Source organism: Macaca thibetana, chromosome 6, assembly GCF_024542745.1.
Source record: "Macaca thibetana thibetana isolate TM-01 chromosome 6, ASM2454274v1, whole genome shotgun sequence".
Taxonomy (NCBI): Eukaryota; Metazoa; Chordata; class Mammalia; order Primates; family Cercopithecidae; genus Macaca; species Macaca thibetana.
In genome coordinates, this window is record NC_065583.1 from 27,137,815 (window position 1) to 27,158,380 (window position 20,566).

A 20,566-nucleotide genomic window follows, 5' to 3' on the forward strand; every position below is an offset into this window, starting at 1 on the left:
CCCAAATTTATTGATTTACCTACTTATTTTTTAGCTTTATTGAGGTATCATTGATAAAAATTATATATAGTTAAAAGTGAACAACTTGATGTTTTGATATACATGTAGATAGTGAAATGATCACCATGATCAAGCTAAGTAACATATCCATCGCCTCACATAATTACTTTTCGTGTGTGTGGTAAGAATACTTAAAACCTACCTTCTAAGAAAATTTCAAGTATCCAATACAGTACTGTTAACTCTAGTCACTGCTGTACATTGGAGCTCCAGAACCTATGCATCTTGTGTAACTGGAACTTCAGACCCTTTGAACAACCTCTCCTTATTTCTCCCAGCCCCTAACTCCTGGAAAGCACCATTCTACTCTGTGCTTCTGCTAATTCAACTATTTTAGATTCCACTCATACGTGAGGTCCTGCAAGCCATATATCTCATAAGGGGCTAATATCCCAAACACATAAGGATCTCAAACTGCACAATAGCACAAAACAATAAGAACAACAACAGATAATCTGATTTAAATGTCGGGCAAAGGGCCTGAATAGACATTTTTCAAAAGAAGAACATGCGAAGGGCCAAAAGCTCTATGAAAAGATGTTCAGCATCACTCATCATCAGGGAAATGCAAACCAAAACCACAGTGAGATATCATCTCCTACCTGTTAGAAAGGCCATCATTGAAAAGACAAAAGATAACAAGTGTTGGCAAAGATGTGGAGTAAAGGGAACCCTTACACTCTCTTGGTGGGAATGCAAATGGATACAGCTGTTATGGCAAACAGTATGGAGGCTTCTCAAAAAAATTAAGAATAGAACTACCATATGATCTGGCAATCCCGCTTCTGGGTATAAATGCAAAGGACTTGAAATCAGTATCACAAAGAGATGTCTGCACTCCCATGTTTACTGCAGCATTATTCACAATAGCCAAGATATGAAAACAACCTAAATGTTGTTTCCAACAACATTCATTTGTATTCAACAAACGGATGAATAAATGTAATGTGGAGAGTGTGTGTGTGCGTGTGTGCATAAAAACAGGAGATCCTACCACTTGGACAACACAGATAAACCAGAAAGACATTACGCTAAGTGAAATAAACCGGGACCCCAAATTTATTTATTTGTTTATTTATTTATTTATTTATTTGAGATGGAGTCTCACACTTGCCCAGGCTGGAGTACAGTGGCACAATCTCATCTCACTGCAACCTCCACCTCCTGGGTTCAAGCGATTTCCAAGGCCTCCCAAAATGTTAGGATTACAGGCAGGAGCCACCGTGCCCGGCCCCACATTTAAATGAATATTTTTGTGTTCATGGATTCGAGTCCTGGGCTTGTCAGGGCTCATGGTGCTGTCCAAGCTCACAGGGACCAAACTCTGATTTCACAAACTTGAGAACTCTGTGCATTCGCACACACACACAGTTTCACATATAAGTGAGAGGCAGCTTTCTTGTGTTTAGGGTTTTGATCTTAACTCTGCCATTATGACTGCAATTACTGACCTTGGCAAATCTCAGTTTTTCTAATTGTAAAATGGACATAGTCAAATATTCTTAAAGAACTGTTTTGAAGACTATGTGAATAAAACCTATAAAGCACTTTCTACAGTGCCTGACACATGGTAAAGGTTCAACACATAAACCTAACACACAATTCCTTGTTTCTGAGAAACAACTTCATGGCTCGATTCAGGAAACTGATACTGGGAAATGCTTGTTGGGTTCTTGAACAGTGGAAAATAAAAATGTGAAACTTACCAAGTCCATTGCTGAAATCCACTGAATTGCTAAATAAATATCAGCTGCGATATTAGATTGGTTGTACCTCCTCATTCAACACACGTTTCTTTGAGTGCCGACCAAGTAAAAGCACGATGCTGGCTCTCGGGCACTGAGACTAAAGACCCTGGTGTGCTCAAGCTGCAACTTGCAAAAACTCCTAGTCTAGAGGGGAAGGTCACAAACAACCAAGTGTACAGCAAGAAGCATACAGGGCCCTGTTACTAGCTCTGTAAGTGTTATGAAGGTGCTCAAGAAAACATAAATAATTCCGCCCAGCGGGATCCAGTAAGCAGGAAGGCAGCCTTTGAGTTGATCCTTTAAAAATGGGAAGAATTTCCTTTTTAAAAAGACAAACTGTCCAGTCTGCACATCCAAATTCCACCCATTGGCCTGGTAAGGTGGCTCATGCCTGAAATCTCGGCAATTTGGGAGGCCGAGGCGGTTGGATCACCTGAGGTCAGGAGTTTAAGACCAGCCTGGCCAACATGGGGAAACCCCATCTCTACTAAAAAATACAAAAATTAGCCGGGCATGGTGGTGGGTGCCTGTAGTCCCAGGTACTCAGGAGGCTGAGGCAGGGAGAAGCGCTTGAACCTAGGAGGCAGAGGTTGCAGTAGGCCGAGATCGAGCCATTGCACTCCAGCCTGGGTGACAGAGCGAGGCTCCGTCTCAAAAAAAATACAAATAAAAAATAAAAAAATAAAAAATTCTACCCATCCCAAAAGTCACTTCCTTCCAAAAGCCCTTCCAGGAGCACTCCTAAGTGGAAGTGTCCCTTCTCTGCTCTTTTCACATCATTTTGAAGCCCTTTATCTGCCCAGCTTGTAGGGCTCTTATCACCTACTTGTATTTCTGTGTCTCTTTTTCCTACCTGTCATTTTAATGACAACTCCCTGAGGGCCTTTCTTGCACACAGTGAGCACTAAATAGCTGAGCCAAACTGAATGGAAAGCTGTGTTCTGATGGCCAAAGGCCGGGCCTTGGGTATCTGGCATGAAGTTCCTGCCTGCACACGCTCTAGTCACAGGCTCCTCTAACAGTGGTCCAGTTCTGCAATAACAAAGGATACATGTCTACATGTGAGCTATGGCACCCAACTAACCCTGAACCTTCTCTGCAACCTCACCCTGCCCTGATTGTCTCAGCACGTGGGTCTCCAGCCTCCCCTGGCTGAACCCACCGAACACGTGGTCTGTAGGGTTACCACGAGACCACACCAAGCAGGCTCTGCCCTTCAGGTTACTTGGGAGTTAAAGTGGGTGATGGGCACATTCTTTGGTAAGCATTTTATATTCTTCACTTCATCCTCACAGCACCTTGAAATAGGTGGTATCATCTAACTCGTTTACAGATGAGGGAACCGAAGAATTCCCAGGTTACTAATGGGATTAGCATCATCTTTGATGCTTCCCTTCCTCCCACCACCCACAAAACGACCCATTCCCTGTCCTGACCATTTTATCTGTGGAGTGTTTCTCAAATCCATAATTTTCTCTCCATGCTACTACCACCAGCCCAATCCAAGACGCCATTCCCTCTTGCCTGTGTAAACACCATAGCTTCCCAACTGGTCTCCCTGTCACCACTCTGACCTCAGTACTGTAGCCAATGACTTTTTGGCTTAAAATATTTTCAGCTGGGGACAGTGGCTTGCGCCTGTAGTACCAGCTATTCCAGAGGCTGAGGAGGAAGGTGGCTTGAGCACAGAAGTTCGAGGCTGTAGTGAGCTATGGTCACTGTACTCCAGCCTGGGCAACAGAGTGAGACCCTGTCCCTAAAAAATAAAAATTAGGCTGGGCACGATGGCTCACGCCTGTAATCCCAGCACTTTGGGAGGCTGAGACAGGTGGATCACCTGAGGTTGGTAGTTTGAGACTAGCCTGGCCAACATGGTGAAACCCCATCTCTACTAACAATACAAAATTAGCTGGGTGTGGTAGCGGGCACCTGTAATCCAAGCTACTTGGGAGGGTGAGGCAGGAGAATAGCTTGAACCTGGGAGGCGGAGGTTGCAGTGAGCCAAGATTGTGTCACAGCACTCTAGCCTGGGCAACAGAGCGAGACTTTACTCAAAAATAAAATAAAATAAAATAAAATTAAATTAAATTAAAATAAATTAATTAAAATAAAATAAAAAATTTAAAAAGTTTCAGTGTAATTTCTTTATGCATGTACCTACAATACGTGCATGCATATCCATAAATACAATTTTACACAAATGCCTAAAATGATCAGAAATACCCTTTATTTAGTCAGTACAGTTTTCTTTCTTTTCTTTTTGGTTTGGCTCCTCCTTTTCCACCCCCTTGCCTCACACAGCACCCCACACTAATGCCAACAACCTGCTGTGTGTCATTCCATGTTTTTATCTGTATTTGCTCAATCCTGAGCACATATGTGTATGCACGTTTACAAATACAGAATTTACTCGTTACTGCTTCTTTTTTTTTAAATGGGACCATCCTATAAAAACATTTAAACAATATTATAGTTTTCTGCATCTTACCTTCTTCACCCAACAACACTTCGTGGACATCTTTCCGAGTCGTCGAGTATAGCTCTAATTCTTTCTTTTTAATGGCTGCATAATATTTCACTGTGTGGATGTATCAGTGTATTCAGTCACCATCTTGTTTTTATTTTTGTTGTTCTGAGACAGGGTCTCACTCTATCACTCAGGCTGGAGTACAGTGGTGCAATCACCCCCTCATTGCAGCCTTGAACTTCTGGGCTCAAGGGATCCTCCCACCTCCACCTCCTGAGTAGCTGGGACTATAAGCCGAGTGCCATTAGATCCGGCTAATTTTTTTTTTAAGAGATGGGGTTTCACTATGTTGCCCAGGCTGGTCTTGAATTCCTGGACTCAAGCAATCTCCCCATCCTAGCCTCCCAAAGTGCTAGGATTACAAACATGAGCCACCATGCCCAGCCTGGTCATCACTTTGTTGATGGTCATTGTCTGCTTTCATTTTTTTTTTGCCACTGGGAGCAACGTGGCACTATTAGGTAAAGTTCTTAGAGGCAGCAGAAGCTGATGCTGTTTAATTGGCCTGGAGGCTCAGTTGCTAGGACCAAAGCCCTAAACCATGCCACAGAACAGCCTGATAAGCTCACTGACTTTGGTCTCACCAAGCTCTCTCCTGCTCCACCCATGCCACCTCTGCACCTGGAATTCCACTGTGCAGTCCCTGGGAAACTGCCTCTGGTGCTGCAGCCACCAGAACTGGACTCTTGTCTGGTCACATGTTAACACAAAATGGGAGAAGTCTCACAGGACGCATCTAATTGGCAGAACCTGCTGGAATGGTCACATCCTAGCTGCAAAGGAGGCTGGAAGGTCAATGGAAATTCTTGAACTGAGGAGATGATTTCCCCAAATATAAAACAAGGCTATTCAAAAGATGATGGACAACTATGAATATGGCAATATCTACAGCAGTTTTCCCGTATGTAAGTCTTTCTTTATTGGGGCATTTTTTATATGTATTTATTTATTTTTAATTTTTTGAGATGGAGTCTCACTCTGTCACCCAGGCTGGAATGCAGTGGCATGATCTTGGCTCACTGCAACCTCTGCCTCCTGTGTTCAAGTGATTCTCCTGCCTCAACCTCCTGAGTAGCTGGGATTACAGGCCCGCACCACCACACCTGGCTAATTTTTGTGTTTTTAGTAGACATGTGATTTCACCATGTTGGTCTGGCTGGTCTCGAACTCCTGACCTCAGGTGATCTGTCTGCCTCAGCTTCCCAAAGTGCTGGGATTACAGGCATGAGCCACCACGCTCGGCCAAAGGGCCTTTATTTTTATAGTGTAGGTTTGCAGGAGTTGAATGGTTGCTTTCCAAAATGTCTGTAACATTGCATGTTTCCACCAGCAATATGTGGGAGTACCACTTTCTTTATCTCTCCACCAGCCATAGGTGTGAGAGCTCTGCTAGATATAAAACTTGATCACAGCCGGGTGCGGTGGCTCACACCTGTAATCCCAGCACTTTGGGAGGCCAAGGTGGGTGGATTACCTGAGGTCAGGAGTTCAAGACCAGCCTAGCCAATATGGTGAAACCCCGTCTCTACTAAAAAAATATATATAAAAATTAGCCGGGCATGGTGGCACATGCCTGTAAACCCAGCTACTTGGGAGGCTGAGGCAGGAAAATTGCTTGAGCCCGGGAGAGGGAGGTTGCAGTGAGCTGAGATCGTGCCACTGCACTCCAGCCTGGCTGACAGAGCAAGACTCTGTCGCACACAAACAAAAACAAAAACAAAACGTGACTTTGCTGACTGTTAATATAACAGTATATAAGTGACTGTTAATATAAATTTGAGTATATTTTTCATGTTTGTTGGTCATTCCGCTGACTGTCTAGTTATCACCTTTGCCCATTTTTCTGTTGTGATGGCTTCTCCTTTCAGGCTGCATGCTCGATATCTTTCATCTGTCCTTCCAGATCAGGCTCTGCTTTCTTCATCTGCTCGGTGCCTCTTATCCCATATGGACTGTATAGCCAGCTTCTGGTTGGGTTTGACCAGTGTGAGGCACACCTGAAGATCACTGGGCAAGAGCAACGAGAGATTGGGGTATTTACTCCCAAGTCCTTTTCCTGCCCTTGCTGGGCATCATGAGTTGGCTTCATTCCTCTGCAGCTCCTGTCCTCTGGCCCTCCACCCTTTTCCAGGCTCTGAAAAACTCCTTGCTATCCCAACTCCTTCCGGCCTTGGTGGAAATGATTCCCTTCTGATACCAGCTCTGGGGTTGTGCAGGTCCCTGGATGCATTTGCTAAGCCCTGCACACCCCTCTGAAAATAGTCCCTCTTTGTTGTCCCTTCATTATATTACCTTAAACTACCCAAGTTGAGTGTGCCACCTACCTCCTGACAGGACTGTCACTGACATAAAATAGGAACCTTTTCTCTGACTTTAGTAGACAGTGCTATTTTTCAAACTCTAGTGTTTGCCCACTGAGTTTGCTTTTAGTATCTTTTGCCATACTAGAGATTTATTTATAAATATATAGTCAAATTTAAATTTTAAGTAATCACTCTTTTCTTTTTCTTTTTTGAGACGGAGTCTCACTCTGTCACCCAGGCTGGAGTGCAGTGGCACGATCTCATCTTGCTACAACCTCCGCCTCCCAGGTTCAAGCGATTCTCCTGCCTCAGCCTCCTGAGTAGCTAGGTTTATAGGCATGCACCACCATGCCCAGTTCAGTTTTGTATTTTTAGTAGAGACAGGGTTTTGCCATTTTGGCCAGGATGGTTTTGCCATCCTGACCTCAGGTGATCCACCCACCTTGGCCTTTCAAAGTGCTGGGATTGGCCGGGCGCAGTGGCTCAAGCCTGTAATCCCAGCACTTTGGGAGGCCGAGACGGGCGGATCACGAGGTCAGGAGATCGAGACCATCCTGGCTAACACAGTGAAACCCCGTCTCTACTAAAAAATACAAAAAACTAGCCGGGCGAGGTGGCGGGCGCCTGTAGTCCCAGCTACTCGGGAGGCTGAGGCAGGAGAATGGCGTGAACCCGGGAGACGGAGCTTGCAGTGAGCCGAGATCCGGCCACTGCACTCCAGCCTGGGCGACAGAGCGAGACTCCGTCTCCAGAAAAAAAAAAAAAAAAAAAAAAGTGCTGGGATTACCAACCACAGCCATTTTTTTTTTTTTTTTTTTTTTTTTTTTTTTGAGATGGAGTTTCGCTCTGTCGCCCAGGCTGGAGTAGAGCAGCATAATCTCAGTTTACTGCAACCTCCACCTTCCAAATTCAAGAGATTTTCCTGCCTCAGCCTCCTGAGTAGATGGGTTTACAGGCATCCACCACCACGACCGGCTAATTTTGTATTTTTAGCAGAGACAGGGTTTCACCATGTTGGCCAGGCTGGTCTCGAACTTCTGACCTGAGGTGATCCGCCCACCTTGGCCTCCCAAAATACTGGGATTATAGGCATAAGTCACTGCACCAGGCCAAGCTCTCTTTTCTTTGACAAATAAGGTCTTCCCAGGCTCTAGATCAGAAATTGGGAAACTTTTTGCATAAAAATCCAAAAAGTATCTATTTCAGGCTTTGAGGGGTGTATGGTCTCTGTCATAACTACTCAACTCTGGCATCATGGCACAAAAGCAGCCATAAATATGCCAACAAATGTGCTTCAGTAAAACATTGTTTATAAAAATAGGCAGGCAGCAGGCCAGGCGCAGTGGCTCATGCCTTTAATCCCAGCACTTTGGGAGGCTGAGGCGGGCAGATCATGAGGTCAGGAGTTCGAGACCAGCCTGGCCAAAATGGTGAAACCCCATCTCTACTACAAATACAAACAAAAAAATTAGCTGGGTGTGGTGGCGGGTGCCTGTAATCCCAGCTACTTTGGAGGCTAAGGTAGGAGAATCGCTTGAATCTGGGAGGCAGAGGTTGCAGTGAACTGAGATCATGCCACCAAACTCCAGCTCAGGCGACAGTGCAAGATTCTGTCTCAAAAAAAAAAAAAAAAAAAAAAAAAAAAAAAAAAGGCAGCAGCAATTCCACTCCTAGGTAAAAATGCCCGAGAAAAATGACAGCATAGTTCACACAAATACTGGTACCTGAATGTTCACAGCAGCACTAACCATAATAGCCAAAAGGAGGAAACAAACTAAATGTCAATCAATGGATGAATGGATACACAAAATGTGGGATATCTATAAAATGGAATATTATTCAGCCATGAAAAGGAGTGAAGTGCTGATACTTGCTACAACATGGATGAATCTTGAAAGCATGCTAAGAGAAAAAAAAACAGGTACAGACAATCACTTATAATATGACTCTGTTCATATGAAATGTCCAGGATTGGCAGATCTATAGAAACAGAAAGTAGATTAGTGGTTGCCTAGGTCTGGGGAGGATAGGGAATTGGGGTTAGCTAAGAGGTATAGAGTTTCTTTCTGAAGTGATGAAAATGTTCTACAATTGACTTTGGTGATGGTTGCATGTATCTAAGAATATACTAAAAATCATTGAACTGTATACTTCAAGTGATGAATTATATGGTATGTGCATTATATTTAATAAAACTATTGTTTTTTTTAAGTAAGGCAGCCAGCTGGATGGGGCCCATGTGCTGTAATTTGCTGGCCACTGCTCTACTTTAAACATGCAGTATCTTAGAATATCTTACATTATTTTGTATTATTTTAATTCTTACATTTACATTTTTGATCTAGCTGAAATTTTGGATTTTGTGGTTTTTTTTTTTGACATTTTAATGATTCATGGTAGACAAGCTTTATTTTTTTTTCCAATTTTTTTTTAATACTTTAAGTTCTAGGGTACATGTACACAACGTGCAGGTTTGTTACATATGTACACATGTACCATGTTGGTGTGCTGTGCCCGTTAATTCATCATTTACATTATGTATATCTCCTAATGCTATCCTTTCCCCCTCCCCCCACCTGATTTTGTGGTTTAAGATGAGGGTTCATTTTATTTATTCCAGAGGGCTGCATTATCAGGCCAGCACCATTTGTGAAATAAACTATCCTTTTCCCACCGTGATGAGATACTTCTTTTGTCAAATGCTAACATCTATATCCTGAGATCTAATTCTGGATTATTTAGCCTGTTCCACAGATCTATTTGTCTATGCCTTTCTAATATCACAATGATCTGATTTTAGTGACTTCATTGCATGTTCTGGTTTCTGTAAAGGAAGTCCCCCCTCATGTTCCTTTCTTTCACACTTGACTTGCAGCCAGTGAGCTTATCAAAATGGATATCACTCCCTGCTTAAAAGCCTTTAATGGATTCCCATTGCTCTAACAATTATGGCCCAAATTCTAATGGGCCCGTGAGCCCTGCCTACTTGGTCCCGCCCAGCTCTCCAGCTTCTCTTGGCTGAGCACGCCTCACCTGGCACTCTGTACTGCAGCCACACTGATGTTTCTCAAGTGCTCCCGCTCCCTCCAGCCCCAGGACCTTTGCATAGTCTGCTTCCTCTGCCTGGGATGCTTTTACTTTCCCTTTGTCAAGTTAACCTCCCCTCTCTCTTCAACATCAGCTTGATCATCATTCCTGGGGGATGATGGCTATGCTGACCTCCCTGACCAGAACAATTCTCTGTCCCTACATTGGGAACCAATGTGTTGCACTTACTGCACTTACATTACATTTATGTGTATAATATTTTGACTAATGCCTGCCTCCTTCAACTCCCCTTTTCCCTCCCAGTAATCAGCACTGTGTCCCACCCATGGTAGGTACTCCAAGAAATTTGAAGGAGTGAATAAGCAGGTAGAGACTGAATTCAGGCACCTGTCTGTCTGTTCCCAAATCCATTCTCTTCCCTTCATTGTGCTGTGCACTGCTTTGGAGCAAACCTGCATGGGACCTTTGAAGACCTGGGTTCTAGGCTCAGCTCTGCCTCTAATTTAGGCAGGTCCCTAAATCTAGTCGTGAAGTGCCTCTAGTGAACCTCACAAACACTCTGGGAGGCAGTTGGTGAAGGGATACATTTCCCTCTGATTTCACAGTTGAGGAATCAGAAAGAGGCTAAGGATGAAGTGACTTGCTGGAGGTCACACAGTCAGTCAGAGTCAGAGCTCAGAGCCCTGCCCTCCAGGTCCCTACATCAGTGCTCATTTCAAAAGAACCCATTCCCTGGTTGGGTTTCCCCATTTATGAGATGGTGAAGAGGGGTCTGGATGGTGTCAATGGTGTTTCACAAACCCCAGGCACCCTAGGCTTTGCCATATCTGAGTTCCATCTGTATTATAGTTACATAAATTTTTTATTTAAAGACCTCCTGGGGGAAAAAAAAAACCTTTATTACCTTTATTTTTTAATTTATGTTTTTGAAAAGAAACTTCTGAAAGTGAGGAAAACTTGTATTACCTCTGTCATTCTATTGTAACCACCTCTGGTCAGTTGCGTTTTATCTAAGACATATTTGTATTAGTCTGTTCTCACACTGCTATAAAGAACTGCCCAAGACTGGGTAATTTATTTTTTTAAAAAAGAAGTTTAGTTGAGTCACAGTTCTGCATGGCTGGGGAGGCCTCAGGAAATCTACAATCATGGAGGAAGGGGAAGCAGACACCTTCTTCACAAGGCGGCAGGAGAGAGAAAAGTGAGCAAGATCAGGAAAAACTGCCTTATGAAACCATTGAATCTCTTGAGAATTCACTCTCTATCAACAGAGCAGCACGGGGGAACCGCCTCCTTAATCCAATCACTTCCTACTAGGTCTCTCCCTAAACACCTGGGGATTACAATTCAAGATGAGATTTGGGGGGGGACACAGAACCAAACCATATCAACATTTGAGTACATTTGTACCTCCTAGAGTTAGAATGGCTCACCTGGGAGCTATTTCAGATTCTCTCAAGTTTCTGTGTTTGGAAACCCTGATCTGGGGCTGGTTGAGGTCGGGCACCCCTCCATGAAGCTGTCATTGGTTCAGTCAACAAATATCTGTTTAAAACCATGATGTGCAAAGTACCAGGCCACACCCTTCTACATCACGGTGGGGCAGGAGGGGGCCAGGCCTGTGATCGTCTCAAGAAGGTGTTGGGGGCTAAATGTCTGACTATGTGTCTATGTCAGAGCATGCCTGTCTGTTGAGCGTGTCAAGGTTGATGTCTGTGTGTCTGTCTGTGTGAGAGTTTATGTGATTGTGTGAACACACTGGCATACAGGCCCTTTCCCCTGGGCTCCCACCACAGTTCTTCCTTCCCGGCCCAGTGCGGGGTCAGTCCATGTGACAGCCCCAGGCTGGGGCCTGCTTTCTCTCAGGGCCAGAGCTGTTGAGTGAGAGAGACCAGGCGGGCCACCAAGGTGGGCACCTCAGCCCCATCAGATCTCCTCGAGGTCATCGAGCAAAGGGGGCCCTCAGGAGTCCTCAGTGGGACTAAGCCACCCTGGGACCTAGAGTTCTGGAATGTTCCTGATCTTTCTCAGTCTACCAATGGGGAAATGGACTTTGAAGGGGGAGGACTTGCCAGAGACACTGAATGTGCAAGTGGCAGGGACAGGCTCAGGATTGTCATCGACTCCTCTGCAGCTTCTCCACAGGTTTCCAGCAAGCAGACATGCACTGTCTGCTGCAAAGACAATTTGACATGAGGAGAAAACAAGAGCTTTAAAATAATACAAATAAAAGCTAATGTGGGCCGGGCACGATGGCTCACGCCTGTACTCCGGCACTTTGGGAGGCCAAGGTAGGCGGATCACCTGAGTTTGAGACCAGCTTGGCCAACATGGTGAAACCTTGTCTCTACTAAAAATACAAAAATGAGCCGGTCATGGCGGTGCGCACCTGTAATTCCCAGCTACTTGGAAAGCCGAGGCAGGAGAATTGCTTGAACCCGGGAAGCGGAGGTTGCAGTGAGCTGAGATTGCGCCACTGCACTCCAGCCTGAGTGACAGAGTGAGTTTCCATCTCAAAAAAAAAAAAAAGCTAATGTACACAGAGCACTCTGATGTTAGGCACTGTTTTAAGCACTTTAAATATATTAACACATTCAGTCCTCAGATAAGTATGAGGCGGATGTGCATATTATCATCTCATTTTCCAGATAAAGAAAAAGCGCAGCACAGAGAGGTTAACTAACTTGACCAGGATCACACAGCTGGTAAGCTGCCATCATGATCAACATTCTGCCTCAACATTAGGCAAAGAAGCGGCAGAGGCCTGTGGATAGAAAGACACCTTTCTTCAGCAGGGAGCAGTGGCTCATGCCTGTAATCCCAGCACTTTGGGAGGCTGAGGCAGGCAGATCACTAGGTCAAGAGATCAAGACCATCCTGAACAACATGGTGAAACCCCGTCTCTACTACAAATACAAAAATTAGCTGGGCTACTGAAGCTCTCTTCAGTAGGGACTTTCTCCTCCAGAGAGCATGCACATTTTGAGTTTATCTGTCCTCAGACTGACCCTTTGCTCATTATAATAGTAAAAAACATACCCCGGGCGGAGATTTAAGATGCTAACAAGCTGTACATGCTACGTATGAAAAAGTATGTACGGTCGCCGTGCATGTGCACGCAGAGGACCACCCAGAACATGCTTACTACAATAGTAACACCTCCTCCTACCTCCTTATGAATAATCATGGAAGATTCCCATAAAGGGAGCTTCCCTAGTGCCAGTCTTAGCTGTCTCATCCTCATGAGCAGCCCACCCTGACCTTTCAAAATATTCATGTTCTTTTTTTCTTTTCTCTTTTCTGAGACAGAGAAGAAAGCCAGTGCGGCAAGGGGAGAGGGGTTGGGAAGTGGGGTCCCAGCGACAGGCAGGGGCGGGGTCCCAGCGACAGGCAGGGGCAAGGTCCCACTTTATCTCCAAGGCCATTTTTAAGGAATCTGCTTTTTTTTTTTTTTTGTTTAGACGGAGTCTTGCTCTGTCGTCCAGGCTGCAGTGCAGTGGCATGATCATGGCTCACTGCAACCTCCACTTCCTGGATTTAAGTGATTCTCCTGCCTCAGCCTTCTGAATAGCTGGGATTACAGGCACGTGCCATCACACCTGGCTAATTTTTGTATTTTTAGTAGAGATGGGGTTTCACTATGTTGGCCAGGCTGGTCTCGACGTCCTGATCTCAAGTGATCCACCTGCAAAATATCTTTTTATTTTTCGATAAATTACTCTATGATTCACCTACTTTACTGGGTGTCACTTGTTTAAATTTTTCTAAACCAAGAAGACAAGAACCGAGGTCTTATACAAGCCATCAACATAAGGGCACACAGTTAGTAAGGGGTCAAACCAGCACTCGAAGCCAGGCCTACATGCTCTGAAACCTGTGGTCTTATCCGCTCAGCTCTCCTTCCTCAGTTATCTCTGCATCTCACAGCCATGTGTGAGGAAGACACCGCACAAACACTGTCCCATTTTACAGAGACGAAAGGGAGGCAGCCTGCCTGAGAGCACATGGCTGGTGAACACAGAGCCTGTGCTCAGAAACTCAGGTCCCCCTGATTCCCTGGCCAGTGCCTCTTTTCTTTGTTCCTTCAGGAATATTCCAGAAAAGGCTCCAGTTCTATGGTTTCCTATGGTCAGCAAGGCACTGCTGCCACGGCTTCTTTCCGAGCAAGGTCTTATTTCTTATTTTACTGGAGCTTCCCACAAGCCTATGAAGGTCAGAACGTGCTCCATTTCACAGAGGAGCAATCAGAGGTCCAGAGACGGGAAGAGACTTCCCCAAGCCTTGGGCCAGCGTTCCTGTCTCTAAGTCCAGGGAGAGAGGCCCAGGGCAGGGTGTCCTGCGGGGACAGGCTCCAGCTAGCCAGGCTCTCTCTCCTCTGGGTGAGGTCATCGCCTTATCAGCTAATTGCCACCCTGAGGCCTAATCCTGCACTCAGCTGGAACCTTCGGGAATGGTTTCTCAGAGATGAGATGGGAGCTGTTATTGTCCAGATGAGAGGGCTGGGGGGCCGGCAGAGGGAGGGGCCAAGTTTACACTCGTAATTCCCCTTGCAGCAGTTCGCTTTCTCAAAAACCTCCGGGGACAGAGGCGTTTCTGGGGCCTTTATGGGCAGAACTGAAGGTTTCTGCTGCTTTTCTGCCCAGTTGGCTGAGATGCCTGCCTTGTTAACAGAAACAGCGTCAGGACAAGACAGCTTCCTATAAATAGACAAAGCCGGGGTGAAATAAATGCAGGTGGGAGCTGTTTTCCTCTGACACAGAGGAGTTGGTCATTGATGATGGAGATAAAATTTGAGGAACAGAGCTTGGGAAATGTTAGCGTGGAGTCACCTTGGCTAGCTGGGGGACCCCCTAAAGGACTGGGCATTGGTGGGACTTTAATGGGGCCAACACACAGCTGTTGTTCAGAGGAGCGACTGAGAGTCAGAAGGGATGATGACAGTCAGGTGACAAAGATCGAATGCCATGGATTGAGGGTGGCCAATGTGCCAGGCGCCATGTGCTTTATAAGCAGAGAACAGCTGCTGAGCCCGCTGTGCGGCTGAGTGTTGCAGTCGCACAGACTTGCCTGGCCCTGCTGAGCTGGTTACTTTCCCTTTCTGATACCAGTTCCATCACTGCTGTGATGGGGAATAGAATCATAGCTCCTACCTTGAAGAATTGTGAGGGTTACATGAAAAGAGGCAGAGAAAGTGCTTAGCACAGGACTGGCACACAGTGAGCACTTAAAATATGAGCCATTATTCTCTCTCAGTGTAAGGTGCTATGCTATGTGCTGGGCTTACAGCGGGGAGCAAGCCACACCCAATTCCTGACTTCTCAGTGCTGGCAGTGGAGCCTGGAGGACCTGGGGAGGAGACTGATGTGATGGGAGAGGGAAATCATACCAGTGAGATGCAAGATGTAGGATGAAAAAAGACATGTCCCCACTCCCCAGATATAGTCACTTAGAACCAAGAAAGGTGTGTTTTGGCTCTGAATGTTACCAAAACCAGGATGGCACCCAGTATGTCACTCTATTTGTTTTATTTAACCCTCAGAACAATTCTGCACTATTGCTACTGATAAATGAAGAAACCGAGGCTCAGGGAGGTGAAATCACATGCGTAAGGCCACATGGCTTAAGCACAGCAGAGCCAGGATGGCCTGATAACTTCCTCTTATCCACTGCACACTACAGTTTGACTTGGCTGCTGGCTGGATGTGTGATCTTGGGCAAGTCACAACTCCTTTTGCCAGCCTCAGTTTCCCACCAGTCAGGGTAGAATGTGAGGGTCACAAAGTCATGGATATAAGAGTATTTTGGATGTCACGAGATGCTGAAAATTATTAGCACGCATGGGGAAGAAAGCACCAAAGGGCCCCTTATCTGCGATGACCACTCCACGGCCCTCTTCCCCCATAGGATCTTCTCCAAGTCAGGATGCTGGGCCACCCTAGACCTCCCTTACACCTGCCCTGCAGGAAGGAGAAGCAGATGGAAGATTTTAAACAGCAGTATGGCTACCACCTCTCTGTGAAAAAAGTGGTTTTGGCCCATTTTACAGATGAAGAAAATGAGACATCATCAGAGGACAGTTTGTGGCCACAGGGGAACTCAAGAGCCGATCTCAGTCTCGGACGCCCCGTGCTGCATTACTGGGGGCACCACCCCTGATAAGCAAGCCCTGGGCCAGCAGCACCGGAAGAGTGGGGGGCCACAGTACTGCTTAGCTCTGGGAGTTGGGTGGAGGAAGATAGGTCGCTCCAAGCCTTCCAGCTCCCTCCTTCCACATCCCCTTTGTAGGGGTAGAGCTAGCTCTGAGGCGTCAGCCCCTCCCCCATCATGCAAACCCCTAGGCCCTTTCACACTTCATTCTCATCTGCTTGTGAGATTTTAATCCTTTCTTATGGGACAGCGGAGGAGTCTGGGGCCTGGATGGGCTCAAGATGGAGACAGATGGGGTGGGGGGTTGGGTGATGGATGAAGCAGGACTATAATCTAGCCAACCTGAGATCCTCACTTTTTTTTTTTTTTTTAAGATGGAGTCTTGCTCTGTCGCCCAGACTGGAGTGCAGTGGAGCGATCTCGGCTCACTGCAACCTCCACCTTCCGGGTTCAAGCAATTCCCTGTCTCAGCGCCTGCCACCACGCCCAGCTAATTTTTTGTATTTTTAGTAGAGGTGGGGTTTCACCATCTTTGCCAGGCTGGTCTTGAACTCCTGACCTCGAGATCCGCCCGCCTCGGCCTCCTAAAAGTGCTGGGATTATAGGCGTGAGCCACCGCGCCCGGCCATCCTCACTTTTTTAAACTGTGACCCAGAAAGGTGCTAAGTCTTACAGTAACTCAGGGGCAAGACCAGCCCCAAGCTGTTTCCTGAGTTCCGAATCCCACAACCCTGCCCTCCTCCGCTTTGTGCTGTGACCTACAAATGGCAAGTCTTGGCCATAGGCGGGCAGGAGGCAAATAAATGCGAGCGAATGATTGAATGCTGGGAGCTGCTCTGGAGGGATTAGGTGGATGGGGTGCTGATTCCCCTACGGCAGCCGGTAGACGGGACTTAGACTCTCTCAATTAGACCCTCTCAAACCAACCCTTCTTCCCATGGAGTTAGTTCACCTAGAATTCTCCTTTTCCCCAGAGAATTGTGCGCCACCTAGAGGACACCGGGAGCTCAGCGCCCTCGTCCCTTGAGGAAAGTGCAGACCCCACAACTTCTAAAAAACCCCTAACCCCTTCTAGCCTCTTCCCTGATGTCGGGAGGGTTCTGGCCAGGATCAGCTGCAGTAAAAATCTAGCAAATGAGGACATCCTTGCAGCAGAAAGGACTTAAAGTAGGATATGCCACATAATTTCCCACCTCAGGATTTTCTACTCGGAGGCCATTTCACATTTCCTTCCCCACCTTTCTTGGTTTCCTTACCTTGAAACAACGCAGACAGAAGAAATGACTGGCCCGAATCATCAAACAAAACCCAGTTAAGGCCCCATTCTTCAAGCTAGTTGGCCAGTGAGCTCCATAATGTCAAGATCATAAAATTCAGAGAAAGTTTGAGGAATTTTTTTAAGGAAACCAAAGAATGTGGCAACTAAACACAGCACTTGTTCTAACCCGGTGAGAATCTTGTAGGGGATCTGAGGATTCGATGGTAGGAATGTGTCGATATTAATTTCCTGATGGTGATGGCTGTGTTATGGTTTGTAAGAGATCGTCCTTGTTTGCTGGAAATAAACGCAAAGATGTTCAGGTGAGTTGGGGCATCATATCTGCAATGTATTCTCAAAGCATTTGGGGAAAAGCACTTCTATGCACCATGCTTGCAGCTTATCTATAAATTTGAGATATTTTCAATGTTTAAAAAATATGTAGCATTAAAAATAAATATAGCCGAGCTCAGTGGTGTACATATGGAGGTCAAGAGGGAACTCTCCCTTGCCTGCCTCTGGGACCCCAGCAATGTGCACCACTACATACCCAAGTGGTCCAAGCTACTTGGGAGGCTGAGGCAAGAAGATAGTTTGAGCCCAGCAGTTCCAGGCTGCAGTCCATTGTGATTGTACCAGAGAAGAGTGACTGCACTCCAGCCTGAGTGACATAGTGAGACACCATCTCCGACAAATAAATAAAATAAATTTATTATCAGGGCAAAATGCAGACAATAATACCCCCATCTTCAGGTTGGCATGGTGGTGAAATAAAAATCTATAATCATCATACTTGCAATTTGAACCCTGATGAAGAGCTTTATTTCCTCCTCATATGCTCTGTCTAGGATGATGATATCATCATCCCCATATTTCAGATAGAGAAACTGAGGTTCAAAGGATTGAAGAGACTTGCCCCAGGTGGCTGCATTTGCAGCCTAGGGTCTCAGCACCTCACATTGCTGCCTTCCCTCAACCCAGTGCCCACCCATAGCCTAAACACTACACTCTCCTTTTCTCCTCTCTACCATTCAAAGTCTTCCTGAGTATCACAACGCAGCTTTAGTGCCAATTTCCCCAAAACATCTTCTCTGATTTCCTCTCTACTGGATATGACTATCCATTTTCTGACCTCAAGAATAAGATCAGTCCTCCTCCTCGTCAGTTACTCATTCATTAAATAAATATTTGTGCAGAGCCTTCTATGTGGCAGGCATCGTGCCAGGGGCTGAGCATGCACTGATGTGTGAAACATGGTGCATGGCCCCACCCAGAGACTGAGCGTGTACACACACAGATACATGCATCATTACAAATTTGATGTCGGCCACCCAGGCAAAAGTAAGGTGCCATGACAAGGGGTGGTCAGGGAGGCCAAACTCAGCCTGAGTGTGACAGCGGCCACCCGGATGCGGTAGGGAGAAGGGAGCACCTGCGGGAAGGGCTGGGAAGGGCACGAGTTGGGCTTTCTTGAGGAGCTGGAAGAAAACTAGTGTGGCAAGGGGACAGAGGCTGGGAGCTGGGGTCCCAGTGGCAGGTAGGGACGAGGTCCCACTTGACCTCCAAGACCACATTTAAGGAATCTGATTTTTCTTTTCTTTTCTTTTCTTTTTAAGATGGAGTTTCGCTCTGTCACCCAGGCTAGAGTGCAGTGGCATGATTTTGGCTCACTGCAACTTCTGCCTCATGGTTCAAGCGATTCTCCTGCCTCAGTCTCCCATGTAGCTGGGACTACGGGCATTTGTCACCATGCTTGGCTAATTTTTGTATTTTTAGTGGAGACAGGGTTTCGCCATGTTGGCGAAACCACCAGGCTGGTCCCGAACTCCTGACCTCAAGTGATCGGCTCACCTCAGCCTCCCAAAGTGCTGGGATTACAGGCGTGAGCCACCACACCCAGCCTGGAATCAGATTCTGATTCAACTACTAAAGAAGTCACAGAGGGTTGTGAGCAGGAGTAAGCCATGAGATTTACATTTTAAAAAGATCACTCTGGGCTGCTGTGGAGGATCAGAGGGGACAAGAGTGGAAGCAGATGGGTCCTTATCTCTCTCTCCCTGTTTTCTGGTCGAGTCCAGGTCTTATCTTGCTTTCTAGAGAGCTCCTTGAGGCCAGGGAGGGCGTCTGTCTCAGAGCCCAGGCCTTCCTCTCTGAAGCCTGGCAGGAGGGGCTGGGTCTCCTGGCCTATCCCCTATCTCTGGGGACAATCTGGGACCCACTCTGCTCTCAAGGCTCTGTGGCCCCAGCACGGGTGGAATGTTTGACAGAGGAGCGCACGTGTTCTCCAAACAGACCTTGATTCATGTTTCCAGGAGAAACTTGCAAACAGACTTTTGCCGGCGCATCCATCACAGAAGAGATGGGCTCTGTAAACAAAGGCCCGCAGGCTGTCTCCATCTTTCAGTCTTTCAGGCAGGCACCCCTCCCTGCAGGTCACTGGCAGCTCCCAGCTTCACCCCAGCCAATGGGGCCACGGTCTGTGCCAAGACCCTCACTAGAGCCTCAAAGACACACTGCTCCTGTTTTACAGATGAGAAAACAGAGGCTCAGAGATGTTAAGTCAGTTGCCCAAGGTCACACAGCGCAGCCAGGTCGTCAACCCAGATACTGCAATTACTACACCATATTCTCCTGCGAACAAAAACAACCTAACTCACACTTGTGAGCACTCATTACCTGCTAAGTACTTCATGGAGACTGACTCCTGTTGTTCTCCACTTTTTTTTTCATATGGGGAAACCAAGGCACAGAGAGGGAGGTCAAATGATTGCCCAAAGTCACACTGAGATAAGTGGGGAAAGTGGGACTTGAGCCCCAGCAGGGTGAGCCCGGAGCCCCACGTGCTTCACGCTCTGCCCAACTCTGCCTGCTGCTTCCCTGGCCTTCTGGAGCTAAGGGCAGGCTCCTCCCTCTCACCCACTTTTATCTCTGCTTGAGAGGTGAAGAAACCAAGGCCCAAAGAACGGACATGACTGTGCCCCAGCCCCTGGCATCTATGGCAGGTTAGGGCCTGGTGCATGAGGTCCATGAGTTCTCCTTCTTGGAGGCTAGGATGGGAGCTAAGGGGCCTGGGTTCTAGTCCCTGAAATGCTGCTATTTTGCTGTGTGACCTGCAGCACAACACAGCACCTCACTTAGCTTCAGTTTTTCCATTTGCTCAATGGGAATGACAATTGCAGCCCTTACTCACTTTACAAGGCCTGATGTGAAACAAGTCAGGGAAGGATGGTGGGATGGGATGGTTTTCCTGGCCTGGATTCCTGTCCCATGAATGGAATGTCTAAGCAGCATCATTTTGGGGCTTAAAGCCCCAGGGGTAGGGCTGAGCAGGGCCTCCTCCATTGGGAGACCCCCCACCTTGGGCTCCAGCCCAAATTGCCAGACACAGGCCTGAGAGGAGGACCTCCCTCTAGGCAGGGGTGACCAGGAGCCAGCCGGCTGGCCATTTGTCCACAGATGGGTGTGCAGATAACAG

General features: G+C 46.7%; 1 protein-coding gene and 1 pseudogene across 1 annotated transcript in view; one reads left to right on the forward strand and one right to left on the reverse strand.

Annotated features, from left to right (window-relative positions):
- Positions 1 to 15,842, forward strand: part of LOC126956090 (corepressor interacting with RBPJ 1-like) — a 39,079-nt pseudogene extending 23,237 nt beyond the window's left edge.
- Positions 1 to 20,566, reverse strand: part of LOC126956755 (ubiquitin-conjugating enzyme E2 L3-like) — a 1,010,865-nt gene that overhangs the window by 94,529 nt on the left and 895,770 nt on the right. The gene's annotated exons all lie outside the window — the stretch shown is intronic.